Consider the following 12,629-nt stretch of genomic DNA (forward strand, 5'->3'; position numbering starts at 1 on the left):
TGCAAGTGTTTGGAGTACAAGATAAAGGAAGTCTTTCTGCAATTGTTCAGGGCCTTGGTGAGCCCAAACCTGCAGTACTGTATACTGTTTTGGTCTCTGTACCTAAGGAAGAACATACTTGCCTTAGAGGGGGTTCAGGGAAGGTTCACTAGATTGATCCCTGGGATGAGAGGGTTATTCTATGAGGAGAGATTGAGTAGAATGGGCCTATACTCTTTGGAGTTTAGAAGAATGAAAGGTGATCTAATTGAAATATAGAAGATTCTGCAGTGGATTGACAGGGTAGACACCGGGAGGCTGTTTCTCTTGGTTGGAGAGTCTAGAACTAGTGGGCATAGTCTCAGGTTAAGGGGTCGGCCATTTGGAGTTGAGATGAGTCAAAATTTCTTCACTTAGAGGGTTGTGAATCCTTGGAATTCTCTACCCCAGAGGGCTGTGGATGTTCAGCTGTTGGATGTGTTCAAGGCTGAGATCGGTAGATTTTTGAACTCTATTGGAATGAAGGGTATTGGTATCGGGCGGGAAGGTGAATTTGAGGTCTAAGAGCAGCGATGATCTGATTGAATGGTGGAGCAGGCTCGAGGGGCCATTTGGCCTACTCCTGCTCCTATTTCTTATGTTCTTATGCAACACACAACAAGTCAGGCAGCATCTGTAGAAACAACAGATGAGACATTTTGGTTATGGGCACCACATCAGACTTAGAAGGTGTTGCAGATGAGCAGTATTTAAAAAGGAGCACAACAAAGGGAAGGGAGAAATGGGGGAAACAAAACAACTAGACACACAATAAAATAAACAGAATGAGCTGAAAAGTGCTTCAGTGGAGAAGAGGATATGGTCAAATGGCAGAAGTCATCTAGCATGAGCCACAATGAGAGAAATCAAATTTATAAAAGACTTCTACAAGACACAGGGAGTGTGTGAACAGTTGAAGGAGGTGTGGGACTAGGCAGCTAGAAAGGGAATCAGGAAAACCTGCCAAAGCAGAGTAGGCTTCAGTGGCCAGGAGCCTGGGAGAAGAAAAAAGCCGTTCAACACCAAGGGTGTCCTGCCCAATATTTGTTCCTCAACCAACAATACTAAAAAAAAGATAATACAGTCATCATCATATTGCTGTTTGTAAGAGCTTAACGGTTCACAAATTGGCTGCCATGTTTTCTACGTTACAACAGTGATTATACTTCAAAAGTACTTCATTGGTTGTAAAATGCTTTAGGACATCCTGAGGTTGCAAGAGATGCTATATAAATGCAAGTCTTTCTATCTTTCTTAGCAGCACTCTTGACATCTGGAATGGTTCGATACACAGTAAAACTCTCTCTACTCTACCCCAATGTACCTTATGCTACCCCCAGAAGATTACCCTCTACTGGACCAGATTATAATTTTGCATTCACAGTAAAAGCATTTCCTGTGGCCTTTCTGAAATTATGAAATTGTTACCAATTAGTTTCATTGGATATATGTTTTTCATTCCCATTATACATACAAAGTAATGTAAACATGTTAAATGCATATAGCTCAGTAGTGGCATGTAACAATTCATAGGATTATGAAACTCACTTTGGTTCAGTCAGTTCTCACCAAATACCTCTATGTGTTTGTCATGACGGAGACGAGGATGTTTATATTGCATGGTGGTTTAATAATTAAGTTGCAAATCCAGTTTCTTTTATGTATAATTAATGAAATAACACTGCTGGAAGAATTTGTCTCTGGAAAAGACTTTCATATTTCTATGATGTGCAAACATAAAGACCTGGAAGCCATATTGAAGCATTCAATAGAGTTAAAAGCATTGATTGATCACGTTAATCAGAAAGAAATCCCCTCTGTTCCTGAAAGCACTGACTCTACAGTACATAGGCTGAGGATGCCCTCTGTTACCTCACTTAATTCACAACCTCGGGGTGGCCCAAAGTGCTTTACAACCAAGGAAGTATTTTGAAGTGCAGTCACAGTTGTAATGTAGGAAATGTGGCAGCCAACCTACACACAGCAAAGTCCCACAAACAGCAATGACCAATTCAACTGCTTTTAGTGACGTTGATTGAGAGGCACATAGTCACTAGGACACCGGGAGAACTCTCTTGCTCTTCTTCGAATAGTGGCATGCGATTTTTTACATCCGAAAGCCAGCGCCTCCGGCAGTGCAGCGCTCCCTCAGTACAGGCACTGAAGTATCAGCCTAGATTACCTGCTCATGTCTCTGGAGTGAGACTTGAATCCACAACTTTCTGACTCAGAGATGAGTGTGCTACCCACTGAGCCATGGCTGATTCCTGACATGACAGATTTTTTTCCTGTGTGAGCCTGAACAGTTGAAAGGCAGCACCTTTTGTTGCTTGGAGAGCATAATAGCCAAACTGGACTCTGTTCTCAACTAATCTCAACACACCTAGTTTCCAGCAGGGCTCACTAGATAGCGGACTGCAGAAAGTTATCAATGTACTGGTCATGTGGGCAGAACAGTGGCAAATGGAATTCAATCCAATAAGTATGAGGTAATGCATTTGGGGAGGTCTAAGAAGGCAAGGGAATATACATTAAATGCTACGACACTGAAAAGAGTAGAATAACAAAGGGACCTTGGAGTACAGGTCCATAGATCCCTGAAGGTAGCAGGCCAGGTAGATAAGGTGGTTAAGAAATCATATGGAATACTTGTCTTTATTAGTCGAGGCATGGAATACAAAGCCAGGAGGTTATGATTGAACTGTATAAAAGCACTGGTTAGGCTGCAGCTGGCATATTGTGTGCAGTTCTGGTCACCACATTACAGGAAAGATGTGATTGCACAGGAAAGGGTGTAGAGGAGATTTACAAGAATGTTGCCTGGATTGGAGAATTTTGGCTATGAGGATAGATTGAAGATGCTGGGTCTGTTTTCTTTGGAACAGTGGAGGCTGGGGGAGACCTGATTGAGGTGTATAAAATTATGAAGGGCCTAGATAGAAAGGATAGGAAGGACCTGTTTCCCTTGGCAGAGGGGGGCAACAAGCTGGGGGCTTAGAGTTAAAGTAATTGAGGGGAGGTATAGAGGAGCTATGAGGGAACATTTCTTTACCCAGGGGGTAGTGGGGGTCTGGAACTCACTGCCTGAAAGGGTGATAGAAGCAGAAACCCTCACCACATTTAAAAAATACTTGGATGTGCACTTAAAGTACCAGAGCTACGGACCAAGCGCTGGAAAGTGGGATTAAGCTGGATAGCTCTTGGTCGGCTGGCGCGGACACGATGGGCTGAAATGGCCTCCTCCCGTATTGTAAATCTCTATGATTCTATAGTGGTCAGCATTGAGAAATCTTTGCTGATTTTCCTTTTCTTGGTCCAAGGGTAATGAGGACAACTGTAACAAACTGAATGATGACCTGGCTGAAACCAGCAGGAACCAAAACTGGGACATTCTTGATTTGTGTGGCTCAATAACAAAACAGACATTGCATTATCCAACAAACAGTACATTATCTAATAGACTGTGCATTGCACACACAAGTAGCTTGAAGGATAAACAATGAATAATAAAATTTGTCACAAGAGGAGAAATTCCAATTGGCCTTGCTTTTCTAGGAATACTCAACATGCACCTTGACTTTTTCACTGCATTTGTTTAATGTAGGTGTAACCTATGTATTTTTTGCACAGTTAGTGCCTCTATTAAACTACTTTAGTGAGTAATTTTATAATTGTGTATCAAGTGATCTTAGAACAATGTAAATGGGAATTCATCCTTTGGTTCATTTAATTCAGATCATAATAAACAGAAGAGGTAAAACTAAACTACCTGATAATTAGTTCAAAGTGAGTCTCCAATCAATTTTATTCTTTTTGTAAAAAATTAAATACAAAAGTGAATCAAAACATTTAACTGACGAACATTGTGAACACTAGTTAGGAAACTGGGAAGATGCTGGCTGTACAGTTCTAGCAAATGCTTGTGTTGACCGGCGATGCATTCGAGTGTAGACTTACCCTTCACACTGTGGCGTTACTGCCTTCACTTGGAAGGACGAATCTGGTTGAATTATTCGGTAATGAACTGGAAATAAACCGGCCAGAATCACATCTCCGTCCTCAAAGACTGTGGAGAGATTAAACTTTGCTCGAAGTTTGCAGCTGGGCTCCGCCGCCACAAGAGTTTGGATCAATAAAGAAAACAAGGCCGGAAACAAAAGCACTGTCATCTTGTCTTCATCCGACTGTGACAGGATGGAATATTTTCCATTTATATAGAGAAACAGTTACCATGACATGCAAAGAAACCAGTGACATTTCACTGTAGCCAGGTGAATGAAATATGACCCTCATCACCCTCGAGTATTATTAGCAAGTAAAGAAAGCACAATTAAAGTTTACCCAATCGCAAGCCATGACACTGTATCTATATTAAGGCATAAGGATAATACATATATTTGGAAAAATAATAATTCCTATTTAATTTTTTCTTCTGGGGGCAAAGTTCCCTGGTGAGATCTGTTTTACATTAGTGTAGCACTGCAGTGCTGCTGGAAAACTTTAGACGCATGTTCTATCTTGAAACAACAACTAAGGGAAGTAAATACGAGTGAATAAGATTAAACACAATATCGCACAATTAATAAATGTGCTTAAACTTACTTGCAGTTGCTTCTGACATTCATTAAATGTATTGTTATGTCACTTTCCTATCTGTCAGTGAAACCATTTGTACAGATACTTGTAAAATGGTAAAGCCTCATCTTTTACTACTCAAAATAAATAAATATCAAATTACGTTGTTAATCATTCGATTGTTGGGATGCAAAGGTCATGAGAAATAACTGTACAGATCAGCTGATATTATAACGAGAAAAAGACTATTTATTCTCTTGGCAATATTTCTAAGACAGAATTGTTACCCATTCAATTAAGTAGTTTCTGATTTTAATCTAGTTTATATCAATGCAATTAGATGAGGCGACGCTGGCAAGGTCAGTATTTATTGCCCATCCCTAATTGAGAAGGTAGTGAACCACGCAAGTCAATATAGTGAAGCCGCTCCCACAGTGTGTGAGGTAGAGAGTTCTAAGATTTTGACTCAGTAACGATGAAGGGACAATGATATATTTCCAAGTCAGGATGGTGTGTGACTTGGAGGGAAATTTGGAGGTGGTGGTGTTCCCATTTTCCTGCTGTCCTTGTCCATCTAGGTGATAGAGGTCGTGGGTTTGGGAGGTGCTGTTGCAGAAGTCTTGGTGAGTTGCTGAGTGCATCTTGTAGGTGGTACACACTGCAGCCATGGTGTGCCGATGGTGGAGGGAGTGAATGTTTAAGGTGGTGAAGTTATATTTTCAACTTTATAGTGAGGCATTGACAGCACAGGGACCGTTTTCTAAGTCCCACCATGGAGCCTCACCCATCAGGGTCATATGGTGGGAAATCCTGGATGCGCTTGCCATGATTTTCAGCCTATTCATTTTATTGATGAGAAAATCATGGGCAGCCTGTCCACAAATTACCAATATCCACTACAACAACAACTTGCATTTATATTGTGGTGCATTCAGCACTCAAATCATTGACTCCACGCAGTCTGGTGTTGTAGTAACTGCTGTGACCTTGGTCCTTTATTGTGTAACTCCAGAGTGCCTTTCAGGTGTGGTGGGCAGCCTTTTATACTCTGTCTTGCAGGTACTTTCAGGTCTCCCACCACACGCAGCATGGATTCATGAAGGGGAAATCATGTTTAATTAATTTATTGGAATTCTTTGAGGATATACTAGCATGGTGGATAGAGGTGTACCGATGGATGTGGTGTATTTAGATTTTCAAAAGGTATTCGATAAGGTGCCACACAAAAGGTTACTGCAGAAGATAAAGGTACGCGGAGTCAGAGGAAATGTATTAGCATGGATCGAGAATTGGCTGGCTAACAGAAAGCAGAGAGTCGGGATAAATGGGTCCTTTTCAGGTTGGAAATTGGTGGTTAGTGGTGTGCCACAGGGATCGATGCTGGGACCACAACTGTTTACAATATACATAGATGACCTGGAAGAGGGGACAGAGTGTAGTGTAACAAAATTTGCAGATGACACAAAGATTAGTGGGAAAGCGGGTTGTGTAGAGGACACAGAGAGGCTGCAAAGAGATTTAGATAGGTTAAACGAATGGGCTAAGGTTTGGCAGATGGAATACAATGTCGGAAAGTGTGAGGTCATCCACCTTGGGAAGAAAATCAGTAAAAGGGAATATAATTTGAATGGGGAGAAATTACAACATGCTCCGGTGCAGAGGGACCTGGGGGTCCTTGTGCATGAATTCCAAAAAGTTAGTTTGCAGGTGCAGCAGGTAATCAGGAAGGCGAATGGAATGTTGGCCTTCATTGCGAGAGGGATGGAGTACAAAAGCAGGGAGGTCCTTCTGCAACTGTATAGGGTATTGGTGAGGCCGCACCTGGAGTACTGCATGCAGTTTTGGTCACCTTACTTAAGGAAGGATACACTGGCTTTGGAGGGGGTACAGAGACGATTCACTAGGCTGATTCCAGAGATGAGGGGGTTACCTTATGATGATAGATTGAGTAGACTGGGTCTTTACTCGTTGGAGTTCAGAAGGATGAGGGGTGATCTTATAGAAACATTTAAAATAATGAAAGGGATAGACAAGATAGAGGCAGAGAGGTTGTTTCCACTCGTCGGGGAGTCTAGAACTAGGGGGCACAGCCTCAAAATACGGGGGAGCCAATTTAAAACCGAGTTGAGAAGGAATTTCTTCTCCCAGAGGGTTGTGAATCTGTGGAATTCTCTGCCCAAGGAAGCAGTTGAGGCTAGCTCATTGAATGTATTCAAGTCACAGATAGATAGATTTTTAACCAATAAGGGAATTAAGGGTTATGGGGAGCGGGCGGGTAAGTGGAGCTGAGTCCACGGCCAGATCAGCCATGATCTTGTTGAATGGCGGAGCAGGCTCAAGGGGCTAGATGGCCTACTCCTGTTCCTAATTCTTATGTTCTTATGTTCTTATGTGGCGCACCATTGTACTTATACATTTAATGTACCTGGACAATACATAACATCTCACTCCCCCCCCTCCCCCCATGTCCAGAAGCCATTAGCGGAAACCTCGGCCTTGTTCGTCCTGGTTGCTTTGTGAGTGTGAATCCTTACTGTGGCGTTTGCATTCCTTACATGGGTGATGAAGTACACAGGCATAACCTCCAACCGAAAACAGGTATACATAGACAGTACATTTGTATGGTACATATAATATGTGGTTCAGATGTTATGTCAAAAGGTTGCAGGTACACTGAACAATTGTTTAATCCCAGCTCCTCTGGGTGAAGTACGGTGGCAGTATACTGCCCCTTTTTTGCCTGAGATAACCGGCTGTGCTGAGGCAGGGTATCATACTTGGTGCGTGCCTCTGTTCTCAGAAAGTGATTGACTTAGCGGCTCATCTACAGCCGCTGAACCATTGCATGAATCACATAAATCAAGAATCGCATTGGTCCATTAATCATGTTAGTCACGTCCATTTACCCTTTTTCTTGTACCTTGTAGTATTAACTCTTTTTGTAATACACATCCCTTATTTCAAACACAGTACCCAACCAGCATAAAAATATTACTTCTATTCATAACTCACGTCATCATACAAATCACATTGCTCATTTAGACTCGCTCTTGCCTTACAACAGTCTCTTTGTGGGGCCCGCCACGGTGTAAAGCCTTTTTAAGACTCCCGGGTGTATTTCCCTTTTAAGACGCCATCATGTGGTTCCCACCAGGCATCCCTTGGGCGCTGCCATTTTAGTTGCTCTGCTTGGCTTTGTCTGCAGAGCTCTGCTGCCACGAGGCACACCACCATCTTGAGCTCACTGGCATGACGTTTTCCTCTCTGGAATAGAAGGAATAAAGAAGAAAGAAGGAAGGAAAACGGACAAGACAATCCGATCTTGAATCTGGCAGAAGTGGCTCTTTTGGATTCGATCAGTCATGGTCCCAGTGAGAACGGCCTCCGTGATCGCTGCCGCATCCTCCGCTCTGGCTCCTGCACCCACCCGAGTAGCTGTCACATTCTCCCGAGTCGCACCCACCGCCGCTGTAGCCTCCACCGCCACTGCAGCCTCCACTCCTGCCGTTGTCCCAATAACTGCCGCCTCTCCTGCAGCCGTCGTAGCCGCCGCCACTGGCCCGGCATCCATGGTAGCCGCGACCGCCGCCCGACTCTTTCTCTGCGTGGGCCCCCCCCTGGACTTGTCGGCCATCGATGGACCTCCCGTTCATCGCCCGCAGCATGTCGCCGGCCCGCACTTGAAAAACTGCTCTTCCAGGGTCTGCTCGTCTGTGTGGGGACTTAGACTGCCGATGAACGGCTTCTTTCTCCTCCAGCTCGGTCGGCGCTGCTCTTTGGGAACCCGGGGGGGGGCAGCGGTCTGTGGAGGAATGAAGTCATCCCAGCTCCCACGGACCTTGCCCATCCACCTCCTGCCGAGAAGCATCGGCCCATCACCTGCAATGACCCACAAAGGTAAACCGTGCATCTCGCCCCCGTGAGATACCTGCACATCCGCTCTGCCAAGAACAGGTATCAATTCCTTGGTGTCGGTACGCAGCTTTGCCGTGACTGGAACCAGCTTCGGTCTTGCAGCTGAGTTGACCCACAGTATATCAAAAGTTTCCTGACTCATCAACAACGGACCCGATCCAATGTCCACTTCCACATACTCACTGGGACTCCGTTAATCTTGACCTCCATAATCACCGGGACCGAACTGTCGGTACACGTATACAGCCCAAACGCCTCATCTTCTTCTGCCTGCTGCTCACTGGAAAATGGACCCTCTACCATCTCCTCAGCCACACGGTGAGTCAGGTTTCTTTTGCACATACGCTGAAGGTGGCCTTTCGTGTGGCAGGCATTGCACGTATACTCCGCAAACCTGCACCGGTGAGCCCCATGGCTTCCTCCGCAGCGCCAGCATGGTGCTGCTCGATTAGCCCCCCTCGGCGGACTCTGAGTTCCAGGACCCCGAGATCCGTGCTCTCTGCCCTGGGCAGAGCCACGTTCTGCATTTTTGGCCGTGGTGGGCGCTATCCTGTGGACATTGCCTGCCGAGTTCGAGACTGTGTGTATCATCTGCTTGGTGCTGCAAGTCAAGGTCATAAATACCCTGCTGATGGTGATGGCTTGCTTCAGGGCGACTGTAGGTTCAGTGGATAGCAGCTTGTGGAGGAGACCCTCATGTCCAATCCCCACAACAAAAATGTCTCGCAACGCCTCGTCAAGGTGTGTGCCAAAGTCACATGGCGCCGCGAACCTTCTGAGGTCCGCAGCATATTTGGTGACATCCTGGCCGTCAGGTCTGCAGTGGTGGTAGAATTTGTGCCTGGCCGTGAGGATGCTCTCCTTCAGTTTCATTTGGTCACGAATGAGTTCGATCAGCTCCTCATATGACTTGTCCCTGGCACTCGCTGGTGCCAGCAAATCCCTGACGAGGCAGAAAACCTCATCGCCACAACTGGAAAGTAATATCGCCTTACGCTTCTCTCTCAGTGCGTCCGTGTTCCCTGTCAGGCCGTTTGCTGTAAAGTAGTACTCGAGCCTTTCCGTAAAGGCCTCCCAATCATTGCCCACCGTAAAATTCTTTAACAAGCCCAGAATAGCCATGGCTGCGTGAAGCTCATCCATGTCCTCGTTGCCAATGTTGTGTATGCAGCACTCAAATCACTGACTCCACGCAGTCTCGTGTTGTAGTAACTGCTGTGACCTTGGTCCTTTATTGTGTAACTCCAGAGCGCCTCTCATGTGTGGTGGGCAGCCTTTTATTCTCTGTCTTGCAGGTACTTTCAGGTCTCCCACCACAGCGCCCTCTGTGGCACACCATTGTACTTATACATTTAATGTAACTGGACGATACATAACATATATAGCAGCTTTAACATAGTAAATTGTCCCAAGGTGCTTCACAAGAGCGATTATCAAACTTGACCCTGAGCCACATCAGCAAGCGATATTAGAACACGTGTCAAAAAGCTTAGTCAAAGAGGTAGGTTTTAAGAAGCATCTTTAAGGAGGAGAGAGAGGTAAAGAGGCAGAGAGGTTTAGGGAGGAAAATCCAGAACTTAGGGACCAGGCAGCTAAAGGCACGGCCGCCAATGGCAGGACAAAGATAATCGGGTATACCCAATTGAGTGGGAGAAACTTCACATCAGGGGACCTGAATTTGGAACTGTGGCCCTTACGACCCTGGGATCAGATCCTAATCTGAATCTGAAACACATGAGATCCCATTGGAATATGGGGGTCATTTTCACCTTCACCGCCTCGACAGTAATATAGCAGAGGAGATTACCCAGCCATGGTAGGACCCGCCCAATTTCCATTGATTTCAATGGGATGAAAATCAGGCAGTTTCTACAAGAGGTGGGAGATCTGATCCCTTCACTACCTGGATGGGTGGGTAATCTCCTCTGTTATATTACTGTTCAGGTGGTGAAGTTGAAAATGATATCCTATAACTCTAGTGTACTGACGAGCTATGTATAAAAAATGCTCAGAATCCATTGCACCTGTTGGGTACTCTCTAAACTTGAGACAAGTCTTTTTTTAATAACATACCATGAGACTGTCAAAACACCAGGGGTAATTGTAACATTAGGCGATGGTGTAAAAGGGACGGTATTGAATTGGTTGCCCAGTGTAAACCCCAACCGATGTTCCCTTCCGGTGACGTCAATGGAAAGGAAATTGGGTGAGCTGTTAAGAAGGTAACCAATCTGATATCGCACCGATTACCCCATTGGCCAAAGTTTCAATTACCTCCACTCTGCCACGCTTTCAAAATTGCTGGCTGCGAGTGCAGCTTTGCGCATGTGTGTAAACACGTGTGTGCAGAGCATTTTTATGGTCGTTAGGTGGTTGGATGGGTACTTGAAGTGCCATAACCTGCAGGGTTACAGATCTAGAGCTGGTAATTGGGATTAGACTAGATAACCTCTTGTTGGCTGGTGCAGATACGATGGTAAGTACTTCAGGGAATCTAATACGGCCAGCGTTGTCTCCTGGACTTGTTTCAATCGCCTGGATGGGTCGAAGAGAAATTTTCCCAGATTTTTTTCTCCCTAAATTGGCCTGAGTGTTTATCTGTTTTTTTGCCTCTCCCAGGAGATCATATGGCTCCGGGTGGGTTGGAGTGTAGAATGTTGCGATGCATGAGGTATCGCAGTTGTGTGAGGTGGACTGGTTGGGCTGGATGCTCTTTACCTGTCCGCCATTGTTCATTGTTCATAGGTTTATATGTAACCTTAAGGGCTGCTGACCGAGGACCGTGTGGCTCTTTGTTGGCCGGCGCAGACCACGATGGGCCAAAATGGCCTCCTTCTGCGCTGTAAATTTCTATGTTTCTATGTTTCTATGTTAGGGTGTGGTTCACAGCCTGAAGTTCAATTTGGCTGCTGCCAGCGACAGGTGCTTTGCACCTACAAGTCTCAAGTTGGTGGTAGACTAAAATCACACCATTAAATAACCCATTGGAGTGACCATGCAAAGGTGATAAATGTCTAAATATGTATAGAAGACATTTACCTGTGTTTTTCTATTCATTCTCGGGACGTGGGTGTCACTGGCAAGGTCAGCATTTATTGCCCATCCCTAATTGCCCTTGAGAAGGTGGTGGCTCACCACCTTCTTGAACCGCTGCAGTCTGTGTGGTGAAGATGCTCCCACAGTGCTGTTAGGGAGGGAGTTCCAGGATTTTAAAAGTGACCATAAAAGATCGGTGATATATGTCCATTTCAAAATGGTGTGTGACTTGGAGGAGAAGATGGAGGTGATGGTGTTTCCATGCACCTGCTGCCTTTGTCCTTCTAGATGGTGGCAGTTGTGGGTTTATTGAACATTAAGGTGATCTGCTGAAGCAACTGACGTTCTTAATGTAAAAAAAAAAGACAAAACTTGAATTCCAACATCAAAAAGCACTGGACCTCACATGTAGAAACAGAATGAAGGCTATTCTTCTTTGGCTGCAACTGTGTTTGTTACTGACAGAGCTGGTTTGATTGACGTGGTGTATTATAACTGTTGTTTGATTCTGAAAAAGAGTGCTTTATTCCTCAACAATTGGAAAGGCTAAATAAAATCTTTTCAATCTTTTTCCACACACCAGTTCTGGTTCTGAATATTTTATTGAGCACTTTCCTGGTTTGTTTTAGGTAATAGATTTGCAAAATCATAAACCTATGATTTAACCTTGTAATAAAGTGCAATTAAAAGAATAGATTTCTAATTTGATGAGCAATTAAACTCTGCTGCTGTCAATCTGCAGTTAATGGGAAGACAAATGATTCATTATAAGTTGCTTGAGGCAGTGGTAAGTAAGAGCTCATTAATCACCCCACGTGGCATCTAAAACACTATAATTGTACTGATCAGTTTTACCTCACCTTAAGCTATTGAACTATATTGAATCAAATACACACTAAATCATGATGTGCAATAAAATATTTCAATGCGGCTGAAATTGTGGTCGGAGGCTTTCCGCGGGCAATTGCCTCTGACCTGAAACATTTCAACAAATTTACCTGGTGGTCCAGGAAGAGCGTGAGATTCCGGTGGGGAGACCTTCTCTTCCCGAGCTGCGAAGCGCGCTCCCGTCCTTCAGGTTCCCA

Source organism: Pristiophorus japonicus, chromosome 6 (assembly GCF_044704955.1).
Source record: "Pristiophorus japonicus isolate sPriJap1 chromosome 6, sPriJap1.hap1, whole genome shotgun sequence".
NCBI lineage: Eukaryota > Metazoa > Chordata > Chondrichthyes > Pristiophoridae > Pristiophorus > Pristiophorus japonicus.